We start from the raw sequence: 18,247 nt of genomic DNA, 5'->3' as shown, positions 1-18,247 counted from the left end.
CTGGCAACAGTCAAGCTAAGGGTGTAGTTGGGTTCACTTATGGGTCCATCGTAGAAACTGGGGTAGTCAGTCCCAAGACAGTTTCTGTCACACCTAGTGGCATTGGCCTTGCCACACTGGCTGCTTGTCCCCTTACAATGGATAAGTACAGGCAGACAGTTTCAATAAATGGTGTTGAGGCCCAGGCCTACAGGGACACAGGTGCCAGTATCACTTTGGTGACTGAAAACCTGGTGGCTCCTGAACAAAACATCATTGGACAACAGTATAAGATTGTTGATGTCCATAACTCCACTACGTTTCTTCCCTTAGCTATAGTTCAGCTTAGTTGAGGTGGAATTACTGGCCCTAAGCAGGTGGTAGTATCACCTAGCTTACCTGTAGACTGTCTCTTAGGTAATGACCTAGAGGCCTCAGGTTGGGCTGATGTAGAGATTTATACCCATGCAGCCATGCTGGGTATCCCTGAGGAATTGTTCCCTCTCATTTCTACTGAAATGAAAAAGCAAAGGAGAGAAGGCCTGAAAACTCAGGATCCCTCTCCAACAACAGGGAAAAAGGGTATCACAGTATCCCCTAACCACCCTGCCATTCAGAATACCATTCCTGTGGTGGGAGAAACCTCTCCTGAGGTGGCACCTGTTCAAAGGGAATCATCAGCTGGCATAGCTGTACTCCCTGAGGTGGAAGTACCTCTCTGTGGGATAACTCATATTGGTGAGAAAAAGAGCACCATTTTAGTTAACATGGAGCATCCCTCCAACCCTCCCAGAGAAACTTTAGTGCAGAAACCCTGCACTGCCTCACAACACTTAGGTCAGCAACCCTGCCCTAGTGTGGAGCTCAAAGGACAGCATCCCTGCCCTGCTCCAAACCAAGAGAAACAGCATCCCTGTTCTCTTTTCCAGCCATATGGACAACGTTTTTGCCCAGCTATGGCTTTACTGAGACAGCATCCCTGTCTGGCATTCTCATCACTAGAAATAGGTCCAGTGGACAATTCCCACTGTTCTAAACTAAAACTTACTGATAGAAACTCTGAAAATATGTCTTCACATTGTTGCTTAGCTAAAAAACTTCAAACAGGGCGGTTTACATTCCCACAGGGAAGTAACCATATAGTGGATGATAAAGGGAGTAACCAGTCTATTGCAGAGCTACTGTCTACTTATCACCACTTAGAAAATAAAGTCTCAACTGGCCAAGGTTAGCCTTATTGTCCTTCGTTTGGGGGGGGGGGGGTTGTGTGTGAAAGTAGCCTCTTTCTAGCCTTGTTACCCCCACTTTTGGCCTGTTTGTGAGTATATGTCAGGTGTTTTCACTGTCTCACTGGGATCCTGCTAGCCAGGGCCCAGTGCTCATAGTGAAAACCCTATGTTTCCAGTATGTTTGTTATGTGTCACTGGGACACTGCTAGCCAGGACCCCAGTGCTCATACGTTTGTGGCCTATATGTATGTGTTCCCTGTGTGATGCCTAACTGTCTCACTGAGGCTCTGCTAACCAGAACCTCAGTGGTTATGCTCTCTCTTTACAAATTGTCACTAACCGGCTAGTGACCAATTTCACCAATTCACATTGGCATACTAGAACACCCTTATAATTCCCTAGTATATGGTACTGAGGTACCCAGGGTATTTGGGGTTCCTGAAGATCCCTATGGGCTGCAGCATTTCTTTTGCCACCAATAGGGAGCTCTGACAATTCTTACACATGCCTGCCACTGCAGCCTGAGTGAAATAACATCCACCTTATTTCATTTACCACTGCACTTAAGTAACTTATAAGTCACCTATATGTCTAACCTTTACCTGGTAAAGGTTGGGTGGTAAGTTACTTAGTGTGTGGACACCCTGGCACTACCCAAGGTGTTCCCACATCATTCAGGGCAAATTCCCCGGACTTTGTGAGTGCGGGGACACCATTACACGCGTGCACTGTACATAGGTCACTACCTATGTACAGCGTCACAATGGTAACTCCGAACATGGCCATGTAACATATCTAATATCATGGAATTGTCACCCCAATGCCATTCTGGCATTGGGGAGACAATTCCATGATCCCCCGAGTCTCTAGCACAGACCTGGGTACTGCCAAACTACCTTTCCCGGGGTTTCACTGAAGCTGCTGCCAACCCCTCAGACAGGTTTCTGCCCTCCTGGGGTCCAGCCAGGCTTGGCCCAGGAAGGCAGAACAAAGGACTTCCTCAGAGAGAGGGTGTTACACCCTCTCCCTTTGGAAAAAGGTGTCAGGGCTGGGGAGGAGTAGCCTCCCCCAGCCTCTGGAAATGCTTTGATGGGCACAGATAGTGCCCATCTCTGTATAAGCCAGTCTGCACCGGTTCAGGGATCCCCCGGCCCTGCTCAGGCGCGAAACTGGACAATGGAAAGGGGAGTGACCACTCCCCTGACCTGCAACTCCCAGGGGAGGTGCCCAGAGCTCCTCTAGTGTGCTCCAGACCTCTGCCATCTTGGAAACAGAGGTGCTGCTGGCACACTGGACTGCTCTGAGTGGCCAGTGCCAGCAGGTGACGTCAGAGACTCCTCCTGATAGGCTCTGTGTTGCTAGCCTATCCTCCTTCCCAAGTAGCCAAACCTCCTTTTCTGGCTATTTAGGGTCTCTGCTTTGGGGAATTCTTTAGATAACGAATGCAAGAGCTCATCAGAGTTCCTCTGCATCTCTCTCTCTTCACCTTCTGCCAAGGAATTGACCGCTGACTGCTCAGGGCGCCTGCAAAACCGCAACAAAGTAGCAAAGACGACTACTGCAACCTTGTATCGCTGATCCTGCCACCTTCTCAACAGTTTTCCTGGTGGTGCATGCTGTGGGGGTAGTCTGCCTCCTCTCTGCACTAGAAGCTCCGAAGAAATCTCCCGTGGGACAACGGAATCCTCCCCCTGCAACCGCAGGCACCAAAAGAACTGCATCACCGGTCCTCTGGGTCCCCTCTCAGCACGACGAGTGTGGTCCCTGGAACTCAGCAACTCTGTCCAAGTGACTCCCACAGTCCAGTGACTCTTCAGTCCAAGTTTGGTGGAGGTAAGTCCTTGCCTCCCCACGCTAGACTGCATTGCTGGGTACCGTGTGATTTGCAGCTGCTCCGGCTCCTGTGCACTCTTCCAGGATTTCCTTTGTGCACAGCCAAGCCTGGGTCCCCAACACTCTAACCTGTAGTGCACAACCTCCTGAGTTGTCCTCCGGTGTCGTGGGATCTCCTTTTGTGACTTCGGGTGAGCTCCTTTTCTCTCCTCTTCATAGTGCCTGTTCCGGCACTTCTGTGGGTGCTGCCTGCTTCTGTGAGGGCTCCCTATCTTGCTGGGCGCCCCCTCTGTCTCCTCAAGCAATTGTCGACATCCTGGTCCCTCCAGGGCCACAGTAGCATCCAAAAACCCTAACCGCGACCCTTGCAGCTAGCAAGGCTTGTTTGCGGTCTTTCTGCGTGGGAACACCTCTGCAAGCTTCTTCACGATGTGGGACATGCATCCTCCCAAAGGGAAGTTCCTAGTCCTCTTCGTTCTTGCAGAATCCACTGCTTCTACCATCCGGTGGCAGCTTCTTTGCATCCTCAGCTGGCATTTCCTGGGCATCTGCCCAATCTCGACTTTGTCGCGACTCTTGGACTTGGTCCCCTTGTTCCACAGGTACTCTCGTCCGGAAATCCACCTTTGTTGCATTGCTGGTGTTGGTCTTCCTTGCAGAATTCCCCTATCACGACTTCTGTGCTCTCTGGGGAACATAGGTGCACTTTACACCTACTTTTCAGGGTCTTGGGGTGGGCTATTTTTCTAACCCTCACTGTTTTATTACAGTCCCAGCGACCCTCTACAAGCTCACATAGGTTTGGGGTCCATTCGTGGTTCGCATTCCACTTTTAGAGTATATGGTTTGTGTTGCCCCTATACCTATGTGCTCTCATTGCAATCTATTGTGACTGTACATTGCTTGCATTACTTCCTTTTGCTATTACTGCATATTTTTGGTATTGTGTACATATATCTTGTGTATATTTGCTATCCCCATACTGAGGGTATTCACTGAGATACTTTTGGCATATTGTCATAAAAATAAAGTACCTTTATTTTTAGTATATCTGTGTATTGTGTTTTCTTATGATATTGTGCATATGACACCAGTGGTATAGTGGGAGCTTTGCATGTCTCCTAGTTCAGCCTAAGCTGCTCAGCTATAGCTACCTTCTATCAGCCTAAGCTGCTAGAAACACCTCTTCTACACTAATAAGGGATAACTGGACCTGGTGCAGAGTGTAAGTACCCCTTGGTACCCACTACAAACCAGGCCAGCCTCCTACACTCCTCACGGCGCACAACAGCGCCACTTTAAATGGAAAAAGGGGAAAACGGTCCGCTAATTTTCTTTATTGTCGGTGCCCGATGGCACCATGTTCTGCACACGCGGCCGCAGAGCAGCCTGACACACTGCGAACCGCACTCTTTCCTGGGGGCGACCGGCCCCGGTTATTTTTGGCACTTTCTCTTCTCTTTTTTCACGGCGCGCAACAGCGCCTTTTGCCCATGTGCTGCGCAGACCCTGCAGCCCTGCGGGCCTCGCTCTATCTGAATCTGGGGGAGAGGCGGGCTCAGGGCAATTTCTTTGGGGGGCACTGGGAACACAGCACTGCGCGCCTCACAGCGCTTTACTTATTTTCGGCACCCGCAGCCGTTTTGGCAGCGCTGCGGGATGCTGTGATCGACAGCACTCACCCCCTTCTTTCACACCGATGGGGCTGGGGCTGCGACGGCCTCACTTCTCCTCCTTCCTCCACCGATTGCTGTGTCGTAGGTTCATGTCTACAACCACTTGGGGTTGCAGAACCCACTCGTCGCCAATGTAGTATGGGGCCCTAGGCCCTCATGCTGGTAAGTAAACTGACACAGACACAGTTGGTAGGGTACTACTAAAATGGCCTCAGGCACGTGCCCCTTTTATTGGCAGGGTCACCTGACTGGTGACGCCTGTGTTGGGTGGGTGTGGGTTACACATGTAAGACCAGCCCTCAGCAGAGTGGCTGGCAGAAACACTAGAACGAGTCCAGCTGGACTCTACAATTACATCAGACAGTGGAAAAGTAAGGTATCAATTTGGACAGGCAAGAACGTAGATGTCATCAAGTCCGGACTAGCAGTCCTAGGATTTGGTGTTCTTTTGGGTCTATTCAAAGAACTCCCTCTGTCACCCTGTTTAAGATGTCGTGCTCTGTTTTTAGGAGTGGCAATCAAAAATCGGAGTCTATCGACATAAATTTCCCCCTCTCAGTCCTTAGAAAGTGAGGTGATTCTGCTTCCCGCAAGCCCCCTGAGTCTATTTTTTATTTCTATTATATTAACTCCTCCCACCCTCCACATACCTGCTTGTTTTCCAGTTCCTGGAGGGGTTATATAACGTGGTGTGCCGTTACCAATATAACTTGTGAATATGTTTTGTTTTTTTTTATCTTTTAGCTGAATTTAACTATTTACGCACGCATTTAAACTTGCTAGCTCTGCTCTTACTTCTTTGCCGGCTCGCTCTGTCCTTGTCGAGACATCGCGCTCCTGCTGTGGTCCTGACTGCGCTCCTCGCGTATATTTTGGGCTTGGGTGGGGAGCATTCTGGGCAGTTGAGGACAGGCCGTTCGGGTGTTGCGGACGTTCTAGCAGCACCTGGCCCCGGCGTCTTTGTCTGCAGTTTTTGTGGCTTTGTGGGAGGCAGCAGGTCTGTCTTTTAGGTTCCGAAGCCTCGTATGGTTGAGACTTGGTTGTTAGGAGACAGTTATAAATAAAAGTTGTTCCTGTTGCTTCCTGCTTGCCTCTTCGAATTATGGGGGATGAGGACTCTGTGCCTGGCGAATCTGCTTCCACAAGGAAACATGTCCAGAACCTGGGGGAAGATTACCTTTTTGAGATTTACCGGGCTGATTTACATGACTTAATTCTGTGGCTCAGGCCGCCTTTTGCTAAAAAGCATAAATGTTATGATGTAAATATGAGGCAAATATGTCCAGGGTAAAGTGTTTTCAGACATGTTGGCCCATATTCGGGATGTGATTGGGTTTGAGACTTAAACTTTGGTTGATGATGGCTTCTATACCAAGTATAGTTCCCTGTTGGTGGATGAATAGCCCTTGCATGATGTAATTAGGGAGATCTTGGCAAACAAATGGAAAGACATCGATAAGCAGGGTAATCCGTGCTTTCTGAACAAGAGGTATCAACTGGTACAGGCTGATGACCAATTTCTGCATGTTCCTAAGGTCAATTCCATGTGTTCCTCTACGACTTCTTCCTCTTCCTTGTCTTCTGAGGAGGCTTCCCTTTGTTATCCTGTTGAGAATAAAGTGGAGGCTACATTGAAGCAGACATACGCCTCATCTAATTTTGGGATCAAGCCAAGCACTTATTCCGCGTATGCCTCGCAAGTCCTCATGAAGAATTTTGAGAAATTGTTTGACTGTTTTCAGGATCAGGGGGATTTCACTCCTATTATGGAACAGATGGATGTGTTTGCCGAATTTCTGTCTGACGTCCCCTTTGATACACCTGGCTTTTTCTTCCATGGCAGAGGCTGCTGTGGCTGGTCGATGGTCTGGGGACAAAAGCCTTGATGTCTGGAGGCGGCACAGAAGGCCTTGATTCATAAACTGCCCTTTGAAGGCCCTAAGCTGTTTTAGAACGAGTTGAATGTGCAGATGCAGTGTTCTGAAGAAATGATGAAACTGCCGAAGCCTTTTCAATCGGTACAAAAGAAAAAATATTTTTTCCATGAGCAGAGTCTTCCGGTGTGCTTTCCCCTTCTCAACCCTTTTGTGGATGGGCTGGGGGGGGGGGGGTTTAGTTGGCTGCGTTCTCCAACAAATTCTGACCCCAGAACCAGCAGTCCCAAGGAGCTTGTCAGAAATGACTATGCCAGGGTGGGAACCCAACTCAGTTTGTTCCAGGATTGATGTTCCAGCTTGATTTCTGATCAATGGGCTCTATGTTGTTAGGGACAGAGAACTTGCTTGCAAATTGAGCTGTTGTGGAGGGGCTTGAGGCAGAGAGGGGCACAGGTTTGTACTCAACTCTTTTCTTGGCTTTGATCAACTAGGTAAAGCTGGATCCTTTTCAGATGACCACCTTGCAGTCCATCATAACACTCATCCGAGTAGGTGATTTTTTGGCAACCCTGGATGTGGAGGACACATTTTTATGTGCCTGTTCATCAAGACAGCCAGCGGTTTCTGAGCTATAAATCGGGCTCATTACCAGTTTCAGATCTTCCCTTTTGGTCTCTCCACTGCTCTCTGGTCTTTTACCAAAGTACTGGCTCTGGCTGCGGGGGTTTTGCAGTTACGGGGTGTCTCCCTATATTGATGATTGTTTGGTTTCTGCTCCCTTCATTCCTAAGGTTCGGCTGGCAGAGAAAATTACCTTGAACTTATTCCAGCACTTGGGTTTCAAGCTGAACTTAGCAAAGTCTTAACTGGACCCTGTTCAGTGGCTGCACTTTATCAGTAGTCTTTTCAACACTCGGATAAGAGCAATAATTCTCCCTCCTGCCCGGAATGCTACACTGCAACATCTTCTGTTGGATCTCTTGACTCAGCAGTTGTCCCCGGCTCAGACTTGGTTGAAAGTCCAGGGATTGATGGCTGCCACCACGGTGGTGGTTCCTTGGGCTTGTCTGCACCTCAAGCCTCTGGTGAATTTTCTGTTGTCCCACTGCGATCCCTCCCATGCAGATTACAATTCTCTGGTCCCTCTCTCTCCTGCTCTGATCCAAGACCTGGATTCGTGGCTCCACACCCCCAGTCTGGAGAATGGAATCAATCTACAGCTTCCTCATCCTCTGTTGCTCACAACCAATGCCACTATATGGGATCTCTGGAGGCCAAGGGTCAGTGGTCTCGGGACAACAGCACCCGCTCATCGAGTTGGCAGCCATTTGGCGGGCAAGGAGTTCTTTCAGGTTCAGCTGCAAGGGGTGAACCTGTTGGTTCGCACTGACAACCAGGTGGCTCCCTGTTACTTGAAGCACCAAAGGGGGGACTCAGTGTGCCTCTCTGAATCATCTGGCTTCCCAGATTTGTTCCTGGGTGGAGTCTCACATCAGGCCCTTGTGGGCTGTTTACATTCAGTGTCAATTGAACTTTCTGCAAAAGAAGTTTGAGGCCCTCCACCACCTGCAGGCACCCGTCTGCGCCTGATCCCTGGTGCCTAGTGGTAGGCGTGTCTAGTATACCGTGTATTTCATTTTGTTTTGTTTCCATTGCTCGTATTTTGTTTGTTGTATTTGCTTTTTAGTTTTTCCACACAGTTTTTACCTTTAAACTGTGCCCATTTACTGATCTGCCTCGCATTTGCGCTCTCTAATTGTGCCCGCTATTTTTTCCGGCTCTTGCCGGTTTCTGTGTCCCAGCCGTTGCGTCCCCTGCGGCCCCACCCCCCTTCGCGCCCCCATTGGACACTCCCTCCCAGCTGCTCCTCCCTCCCACCTCCCCTTCTTAATGGTGGCCGCTGTGCGGCCGCACGCAGCGGGTGCGCCAGAGGCAAGCCCGTCTGCACCTGTCCGCACCTGGACCGCCCCCCAGCGCCTGTACCTCTGGTCCACGCTCCTCCGGCCCACCCAAGCACTACTACTCCTCCACAGAACTCCTTGCTCTCAACCCAGGCCAGCACCCCGCCTGCGCCCAGGGCAACCCCAAACACACACATGGACCTTTCACATGCCACTCATGCCATTTCTCCTGCACTCACACCAACACCAACAAGCACCGCAACAACGCCAAACCCCACAATCACCTCTCCTGCATCCTCCTTAACACCCGCTCTGTCCACAAGCACGCCATTGAGCTTTGGGACCTGCTCACCACAAACTCTCCTGACATCGCCTTCCTCACTGAAACATGGATGAACTCCTCATCAGAACCCGACATCGCCATAGCCATCCCAGAAGATTACAAAATCACCCGTCGAGACCGCACCAACAAACTAGGAGGAGGTATCACCATAATACACAAAAACTCCATCACAATTTCCACCATCGACCCCCTAGACATCGCAGAACACATACACTTTCAAGTACATATCAACACCAATACCACCCATAGAGGAACCCTTATCTACAGACCTCCAAGACCCTGCCCCCCATTCTGATACTATCAGCTCCCACGCCCTCACCTCCACAGACTACATACTCCTTGGTGACCTTAACTTTCACCTGGAAATCAACCACGACTGCAACTCCACGGCCCTGCTGGACAACCTCACGAACCTCGGCCTCAAGGAACTGGTCACCTCACCCATCCACTCAGCGGGAAACAGGCTAGACGCCATCTTCACCTGCAGCAGCCACATCACCTTCACTCACACCACCGAACTCCACTGGACTGACCACCACTGCGTCCACTTCTCCTTCATGAAACCCACCACCCACCACCAACAACACACTACACCCTACCGCAAGTGGAACAAGATCTTCAAAGAACACCTGATCTCCAACCTCGCACAAGCTCCACCTCCCATCACCAACGACCCCAACACCGCCGCCCTCAACCTCACTCAGTGGCTAGCAATTTGCGCAGACTCCCTTGCCCCTTTGAAAATAAACAACAACACCCGCACCACCAAGACCACCCCCTGGTTCACCACAGAACTTCAGTCTTCCAAACGAGAATGCCGTAAAATTGAGAAAGCCTGGCACCAAGAACCCTCAATGAGCAACTTCTCCGCCCTCAAAACAGCCATGCTCAAACACCACCAACTCATCCGGACCACCAAAAGGTCCTTCTACAAAGAACGCATAGACAACAACACACACAACAGCAAGGAATTTTTTGCCATCATCAAAGTACTCACCAAACCCAAATCCTGCACCATCGACCCTCCACACTCCCAGGACCTCTGCAACTCCCTCTTCAACTACTTCCACCGCAAAATCGCAGACATGTGACAGCTTCACATCATCAGCACCCACCATCACCACCACTGATACAGCCAACACCACAACACCCTGCTGCACCAACCTACAAAACACCTGGACCCCCACCGACGAAGAAATCGGCAAAACCATGAGCTCCATCCACTCAGGCTCCCCAACAGACCATTGCCCCCCACCACATCTTCAACAAGGCCAGCCAAATCATCGCTCCCCAGCTCCGGGCCGTCATCAACAGTTCCTTCCACACCGCAACCTTCCCAGATATTTGGAAGCATGCCGAAGTCAACGCTCTTCTCAAAAAACCCAAAGCAGACCCTGAAGACCTCACAAACTACCGACCCAATTCTCTTCTCCCCTTCCCCACAAAGGTGGTGGAGAAGATACTAAACGTGCAACTGTCTCACTTCCTAGAAGACAACAACATACTTGATGTCTCCGGGTCTGGATTCTGCAAGAACCACAGCACTGAGACCGCCCTCATCGCCTGCACAGACAACAGCAGGACCAGATTGGACAGGGGCGAGACCGTCGCACTCATCCTCCTAGACCTCTCTGCAGCTTTTGACACTGTATGCCACCAAACCCTCCGCGCATGCCTTTTCAGTGCCGGAATTCGCCACAAAGCACTGGACTGGCTCACCTCCTTCCTCTCCGAAAGAACCCAAAGAGTTTGCCTCCCTCCTTTCTGATGTACAGCCACCAAGATCATCTGTGGGGCCCCCTAAGGATCCTCCCCCAGCCCCACCCTCTTCAACATCTACATGGCTCCTCTCACCAACATCTTCCGTCCACACAGCATCACCATCATTTCATACGCTGACGGCACCCAGCTCATCATCTCCCTCACTAGGAACCCAGCCACCGCCAAGAATAACCTGCACGCCAGACTCCTCGACATCGCCAACTGGATGACAGCAAGCCACCTCAAATTGAACTCAGACAAAACAGAGATCATCATCTTCGGCCCCAACAAGGCAGCATGGAACGACTCTTGGTGGCCCCCCACCCTCGGACCACCAACTCCCACCATCCACGCACGCAACCTTGGCATCATACTGGAATCGTCTCTCTCCATAACCCAGCAAATCAAGGGCATATCATCCTCCTGCTTCAACACCCTTTGCATGCTATACAAGACTTTCAAATGGATCCCTTTAGAAACAAGAAGAACAGTCACACAAGCCCTATAAGCAGCAGACTGGACTACGGCAACACCCTCTACGCAGGGACCACAGCCAAGCTTCAAAGAAAACTCCAGCGAATCCAGAAGGCAGCTGCACGTCTCATCCTCAACCTCCCTCGCCACGAACAGATATCCACCCACTGCAGATCCCTACACTAGCTGCCCATCAACAAAAGTATCATTTTCAAAATCCTTGTCCACGCTCACAAAGCCCTCCATGACACTGGACCGGCCTACCTCAACGAAAGAGTCAACTTCCACATACCAACTCGACAGCTCCGCTCCGCGACCTCGCTACAGTCCCCCGCATCCAACGCACCACCTCTGGCGGCAGATCCTTCTCCCACCTCGCCGCCGAGACCTGGAACTCCCTCCCCACCAACCTAAGCAAAACCCAGGACCTCCTAACCTTCAGAAAGCACCTAAAAACATGGCTTTTCGAACAGTAACCGCCCCCTCCTACCCCAGTGCCTTGAGACCCTACCGGGTGAGTAGTGCGCGTAAGAAATTATTAGATTGATTGATTGTCTGTTCTCCTTATTGCTTCATTTTGGCCTCAACGCCTTTGGTTTCCGCTACTGCTGCGGTTGTTTGGGGGCAGGTTTGTCGGAAAATGACGTTTGACTCTTGAACGTTTGACTCTGGAGTCTTTGGGTTGTTCCTTCTTGGTGGTGCTGGATATTCAACGTTCCTGCAGGGTTTACACCCTTAAATCTTATAATAAGCATTGGAGCTCCTTTGATAAGTGGTCTGCCTCTCAAGGGGTGGATCCTGTTGTTGGGGAGCCGACAACATTTCTTGAGTTTGTCAGGGATGTGTTATTGAAGGATCTTTCCCCTTCTCTTTTGGCTGCTGAATTGACATCTATCCAAGCCTGTAGAGGTTCTGGAGTTGCACTGGAGGGTGTTGCTCCTTTGGTGGTTTGGCTGTTACTGAGTTTTTGGCTTTGCCGTCCAGTCACTCCGGTGATTGTTCCCTCTTGGGATCTGCCGACTTTCCTGCAGTGTCTCCAATTGTCCCCTTTTGAGGCTCTGTTGGAGGTTGATTTGCCTGGTTGTCTGCTAACCTGGTCTTCCTGCTGGTTATTACTTTGGCTCGCTGGTTGGTTGAATTAGGGGTCCTTGCTTATCTTCTTTTCGCTATTTGCAGTTTCTGCCTGGCAGGTTGGTTTTATGGCTGGATCCAACCTTTCTCCCTAAAGTCTCCTATAAGTTCCATTTGCAGCAGAAGATTATTCTTCCTGATTTCCCAGGGGAGGAGGGATACCTTCAGATTTATCTACAGCGTACCCAGGTCTTTCATCTTTGCCCTGCTCTGTGTGTGTCCTGTGGGGATGTGGTTAAGAGGAAGAAGGTTTCTACATCCCCCTTCAATAGATAGGTGTGCTTGACAGTTTGCCAGTTTTATAAGTCTTTAGGGCTGGCTCCCTCAACTCATGTTCAAGGGCACTCCACTCGGTCTGTGTCCACCTCCTGGGCTGAGGCGGCAGGTGTTCTTATCACGGAGATTTGTAGGCACCTACCTGGCAGTCACATCACACTTTTATCGGGCATTATTGTCTTGATGTGCTTCTGTGGATAATTAGCCTATTGGTGTTATGAAAGCAGCTCCATCTTAATGCTTGTTTTGATAAATCTTTTGTGTTCAGCATGTGTCCTTAGTATCATGCTTTCTCTTTGTATTTTGGATTGTGAGATACTCACTTTAATAGGACTGGGATAAGGAGGTCCTATGAGGGGGTAATGTATTGTTACTTACCAGTAATCATAAGTATCCCGATTGAGGTCCTTCTCGTCCCAGTCCTGTTTCCTCCCACCTGCTGATTGTTGTGTCTGGTCTTGTTACTAGCAGGCATGGCAGAGGGTGCGAGGTGTTTATATAATAAAAATAAAGAATAGACTATCGTTTCAGGGGCCTCTCGGGAGGTGGGATTGCCTTACTTTATAGGGACTGGGATGAATTGAACCTTAATCAGGGTAATGAATATTACTGGTAAGTAATGGCACAGTACTTTAGAAAACAAAGAATAGACAGTGTACCTGTTAACTTTCTGGGCTAGGTGGTGATAGCCATTCTCATAAGTATGGAATCAAATTGCTCTGTTATAGTGGTCCCTGTGTCAGAGAGAAGGAAAAACCTGGATCCCTCCTTGCATGCTGACAACAAAAGCATTGAAGCAATCCAGAAAATAAAATCAGCCACGCTAGGCTCCTGGGAACAAATGTTTGCCTTACCAGTTCAGATAAAATGAAGGACTGTGAAAATACAAATACTGCAGATAGCTCACAACCTGCATTACAAGGCCTGTTCCTGGCTTATTGGCAAAATTGCCAGGCAAACATATGCAATTAATCCTGGTGTGAGGGAACTATAGGAGCAAGTGGGTCAGTACTTAATTTGTAAAAAGGGAAAACTAGTGCAGGTGCCCACTCACATCTGCCCACTGGCACCGCCCACTTCCATCACTGTTACTGGCTACTGCTTGCACAGAGATTGCCAAAATTAGATTGTAGCAGGCAAGCAAAGCAAGTGAGACATTTTCTCAAAAGGGATGTTCAGTGGGAAGTTCTCCTCCCTAGAAAACATTTCTTTGTGCTTTCCCTATTTCAAAAGCTGTGTCATTCTTTTGCTCACTTTCACATAAAGTTCACTTAACAGTTGGCACATATGTGAATATTGCTCTGTGCCCTCTGCAGAGAGGTTAAAGTTTGTTTGAACATTTAGTAGGAACACATTTATGACATAGTAACCCTCAGTGTGAGAAACTCACACTGCCTTAAGTCTACAACTCCTTAAACTCCAGAGCTCTACTTAATGTTACCATGAACACCCATCGACTTCCATAACTTATACAACACCTAGCGGCAACTCAGCTCGCAATATGCATTATACAAGACTCGTATGTCACATGACAAAACTGTAGAAACACAACACCTGGGAAACAAAAACACTCATAGGGAATAGGGACACATATACCATATAATACGAAGTGAAATGTAACAGCGAATGCATCACCAACTTGGATTACCTTTAGGGTTCTTGCACACATTGTCAAGAAGGAAATTGTTGTGTTTGCTTGTAAAGTTAACGAGTTATAAAACGAGGGCCCAGTAGGGCCCCATTTCCAGGTCTGTTTTTAAATAGTGCCAGTGCTGAGCACCCACCGCACATAAAATCCTGACTCACACACATTGATGCTCACAAATACTTTCTCTCCCTCTGTCCCTCCCTCTCTTTCTCTCTGTTCGCTCTATATCTTCAGGGTGCAATGACAGGCAGTCCAGTCGTGTTGTATAACCCGGGCAGCACCAATCTCGCACAGTTTTTTTTCAATGTGCTGTTAAAAAGAGTCCAGGTCCCCAAACATGAATGGCAGTGGGCCCAACGGCACACGCCAACACAAATTAATGATTGAAGAGGTAAACCTCAGAATGAAATGAAAAAGCATGAAGCAATCCTGGAGAGCCACAGCAGACTGTTCAAATTATTTCAGTCATCAACCCAGGATTTGGAAGGCCACAACTGACAATCAAACCCCTAGAACAGTGGTTTCCAATCTGTGAGCAGCAGAACCCAAGAGCACCATCAAAACTAGCCTGGGGCGCTGTGCACCAAGCACACAGTTTGGGAACCATTGCAGGAATAGCTATAAATGTCTGCTGTCACTTCTTGCCCTGCCCTCCGGCTAACTGCAGTGTTAATGGATGACACTGAACCATAAAACCATCGCTCAACTCAGAGTTATGTAACAGGTCCTCACCCTGAGCTAAGCAGTTCAGAAGTGCTGCTCGATTGAATTTCAGAAATTCCTTCATGCAATTTAACAAAACCGTTTGTGCAATATAATTAAAATATGCATGCCAATTCTTATATCCTGGACCTAGGTAAAAAGGCAAGTAAGACTGCGTTATAAAGGTCATTAAGGGAGAATAACATTAATATAATACCCAAGCTCCAAATATAAAATAAATGATAAAGAAATATGCAGTATAGCGCTATAAAGGGCATTTCTCCTGCTCAGCAAATAACACATTCTCAGACCTTTGCGGAAGACCTGCTGTCACAGACAACTAATTCTGTCCCTTCAACGATAGAACACAAACACTTCACTTGGAATAATCCACCCTAGGACAAACCCTTTTGAAAAATGTGTGCAGTAAAGATGCATTGGCTGATCTCCCTTTAGGTGGCAAAAGAAAAGCTGCAGTCCATTTGGATCAACTGGAACCCCAATACCCTGGGTACCTAGGTACCATATACTAGGGAATTAAAAGGGTGCTCCAGTAAACCAATTGAAATTGGTAAAAGTGGTCACTAACCTATAGTGACACATTTAAAGACAGAGAGAGCATGTGCACTGAGGTTCTGATTAGCAGAGCCTCAGTGACACAGTTAGGCAGTACACAGACATACACATTTAGGCCACAAACTATGAGCACTGGGGTCCTGCTAGCAGGATCCCAGTGAGACAGGCAAAAACATATTGACATACATGTAAAATTGGGGGTAACATGCCAAGAAAGATGGTACTTTCCAACACTCAGCCCAACATGAGGCCTCTAGGTCATTCCCTAAAAGACTATCCACAGGTAAGCTAGGTGATACCACCACCTGGCTTGGTGCCAGTAACTCCACCCTAACTTAGTTGAACTACAGCAAAGGGGAGAGACTGAGTGGAGTTATTGACATCAGTAACTTGGTACTTCTATCCAAGGAGGTTTTGTGCAGGTGACACCAGGGTTTCAGTCACCAAAGTGATAATGGCACCTGTGTCCCTGTAGGCCTGGGCCTCAACAGCATTTATTAAAATTGACTGCCTGTACTTATCCATGTTAAGGGGACAAGCAGCCAAGGTAGCAAGGCCAATGCCACAAGGTGGGACAGAAACTGTCTTCGGACTGTCTACCCAGTTTCTATTATGATCCCAAAAGTGAACCCAACTACACCTTTAGTTTGACTATTGCTAGTAGTCCCACCACTATTTTCATTACTGCTAAGGGCACTAGAGTCTGATGTCTTAGTGGTGGTAGGCTCAGGGGCTTTACCTGTGCAGGACTTATCCCCTGGCCAATGGCCTTTATTTCTACATACATAGCACCAAGGCTTTTTCTGATTGTGTGAAGAGTTTGAAGAAGATGAAGAAGTTTTATCCCCACCCCCAGAGGAGTGTTTTGGACCTGAAGAAGGATCTTTGTTTACTTTTATCCCCATGCTTGTCCTGAGATTTTTCACCATCTTTCTTTTTTCCATCCCTGTCACCCCCGTATGAGCTTTTCTGCTCACCCTTATTCTGACCCATTTGTCTGCCTTCTTTCCCAATTCTTGGGGAGAGGTCAGATCTGAGCCCACAAGATACTGATGTAACAAGTCAGACACATAATTATTCAAAATATGCTCTAGCAGAATCAAGATATATAGGCTTTCATAAACAGTCACCTTACTGCCATGTAACCAACCTTCTACGGCCTTCACAGAACAATCTACAAAATCTTTCTAGTCCTGTGATGAGTCCTTTCTGGTCTCTCTGAACTTAAGTCTGTACTGTTCAGTGGTTAAGCTCAGACCATCTGTAGGAGGCTTGCCTGGTTTGTAGTGGGTACCTTGGGTACTTACACCTTACAACAGGTCCAGTTATCCCTTGTTAGTGAATGTAGTAGTGTTCTAGCAGCTTAGGGTGATAGAGGTAGCTATAGCAGAGCAGCTTAGGCTGAACTAGGAGACATGCAAATCTCATGCAGTACCATTATTGTTACACAGTACTTATACACAAGTAAAGACAATACTCAATGTTACCAAAATTAAAGGTATTTATTTGGGTGACACAGTACCAAAAATATCTTAGAGACGATACTCCTTCTGGAGGTAAGTATTATACACAATATATACACTAGACACCAAAATTAGACAAGTAAATAGTCATAGAACAATGCAAACAGTAGGAAATCCTATAGAATGCAATGGGAGAAAATAGGTCTAGGGGAAACACAAACCATGTACTAAAAAAGTGGAATGTGAATCACGAACGCCACCATAGACAAGTGTAGTGCGTGCAGAATCGCTGGGAGAGTAAGAATACAGTAAAGGTAAGTAAATTACCCCATCCCAGAAAAGCAGGAGTAAAGTACTGCAAGTTTCCTTAGGACACACTACACCTCGTTTTTGGGATTGTGCAGCAGCCAACCAAGTCTGCAAAGAACGGCTGGATTATTGGACCTGAAGCCCTGCAAAGGAAGGGGACCAAGTCCAGAAGTCGAAAGAAGTTCCGGGAAGGATAGAATATTGCAAGGAGTGCACAGAGGCCTCAGGAGGCGAAGAAGACACAAAACACAGGGATACCATCGTTCTCGGGGAAGGCAAGGTCTTACCTCCTCCAAATTGCGTCAGCAGGACCTCAGGACAGTCTACGTTGAAGATGTTCACCCTCTGTGTCCTTAGGAGCACGCTCGTCGCCGTGAGGGGAGTCCCAGGGTACCGGTCGTCGCCTTGGAAGGTGCCTGCTTGGAGCAGGTGAGTGATTCCGTCACTTCACAGGAGATTTCTTCCGTTCTTCTGATGCAGGATGAAGACAGGGAGTCCCCAGAGCGTGCACACCATGGAAACTGTTGCAGTTGCTGACTTGGAGCTGAGGTTGTTAAAGAAAAATGTGTCTTGTAGACACTTAGTTGCAGTTACAGCGTTTCTTGGAGCAGGCTGCTGTTGATCTGAGGTCAGAGGATGCTGAAGTTGTTGTAGAGGATTCCTGAAGGAAACTTGCAAGCAGAGTCTGAGGAGAACCCACAGGAGAGACCTAAATAGCCCTGAGAAGGGGATTGGTTACCTTATCAGGTTTGGACCTATCAGAGGGGGTCTCTGACGTCAGATGCTGGCATTGGCCACTCAGAGCCCTCCAGAGTGCCCCCACACCTTGCAAAGCAAGATGGCTGAAATGCTGCAGCCCATATGGACGTCCTGGAACCCCAATGCCCTCGGTACATAGGTACCATATACTAGGGACTTATAAGGGGTCTAGTATGCCAATTGGTAAATGAAGTCACTGGCCTACAGTGACAAATTGTAAAGAAGAGAGAGCATAAGCACTGGGGTTCTGATTAGCAGAGTCTCAGTGACTCAGTTAGACACTACACAGGCATACACAAAAGGCCACAAA

This window comes from Pleurodeles waltl, chromosome 4_2, assembly GCF_031143425.1.
Source record: "Pleurodeles waltl isolate 20211129_DDA chromosome 4_2, aPleWal1.hap1.20221129, whole genome shotgun sequence".
NCBI lineage: Eukaryota > Metazoa > Chordata > Amphibia > Caudata > Salamandridae > Pleurodeles > Pleurodeles waltl.
The sequence above is the reverse complement of the archived record's forward strand: the minus strand, read 5'-3'. Positions refer to the sequence as shown.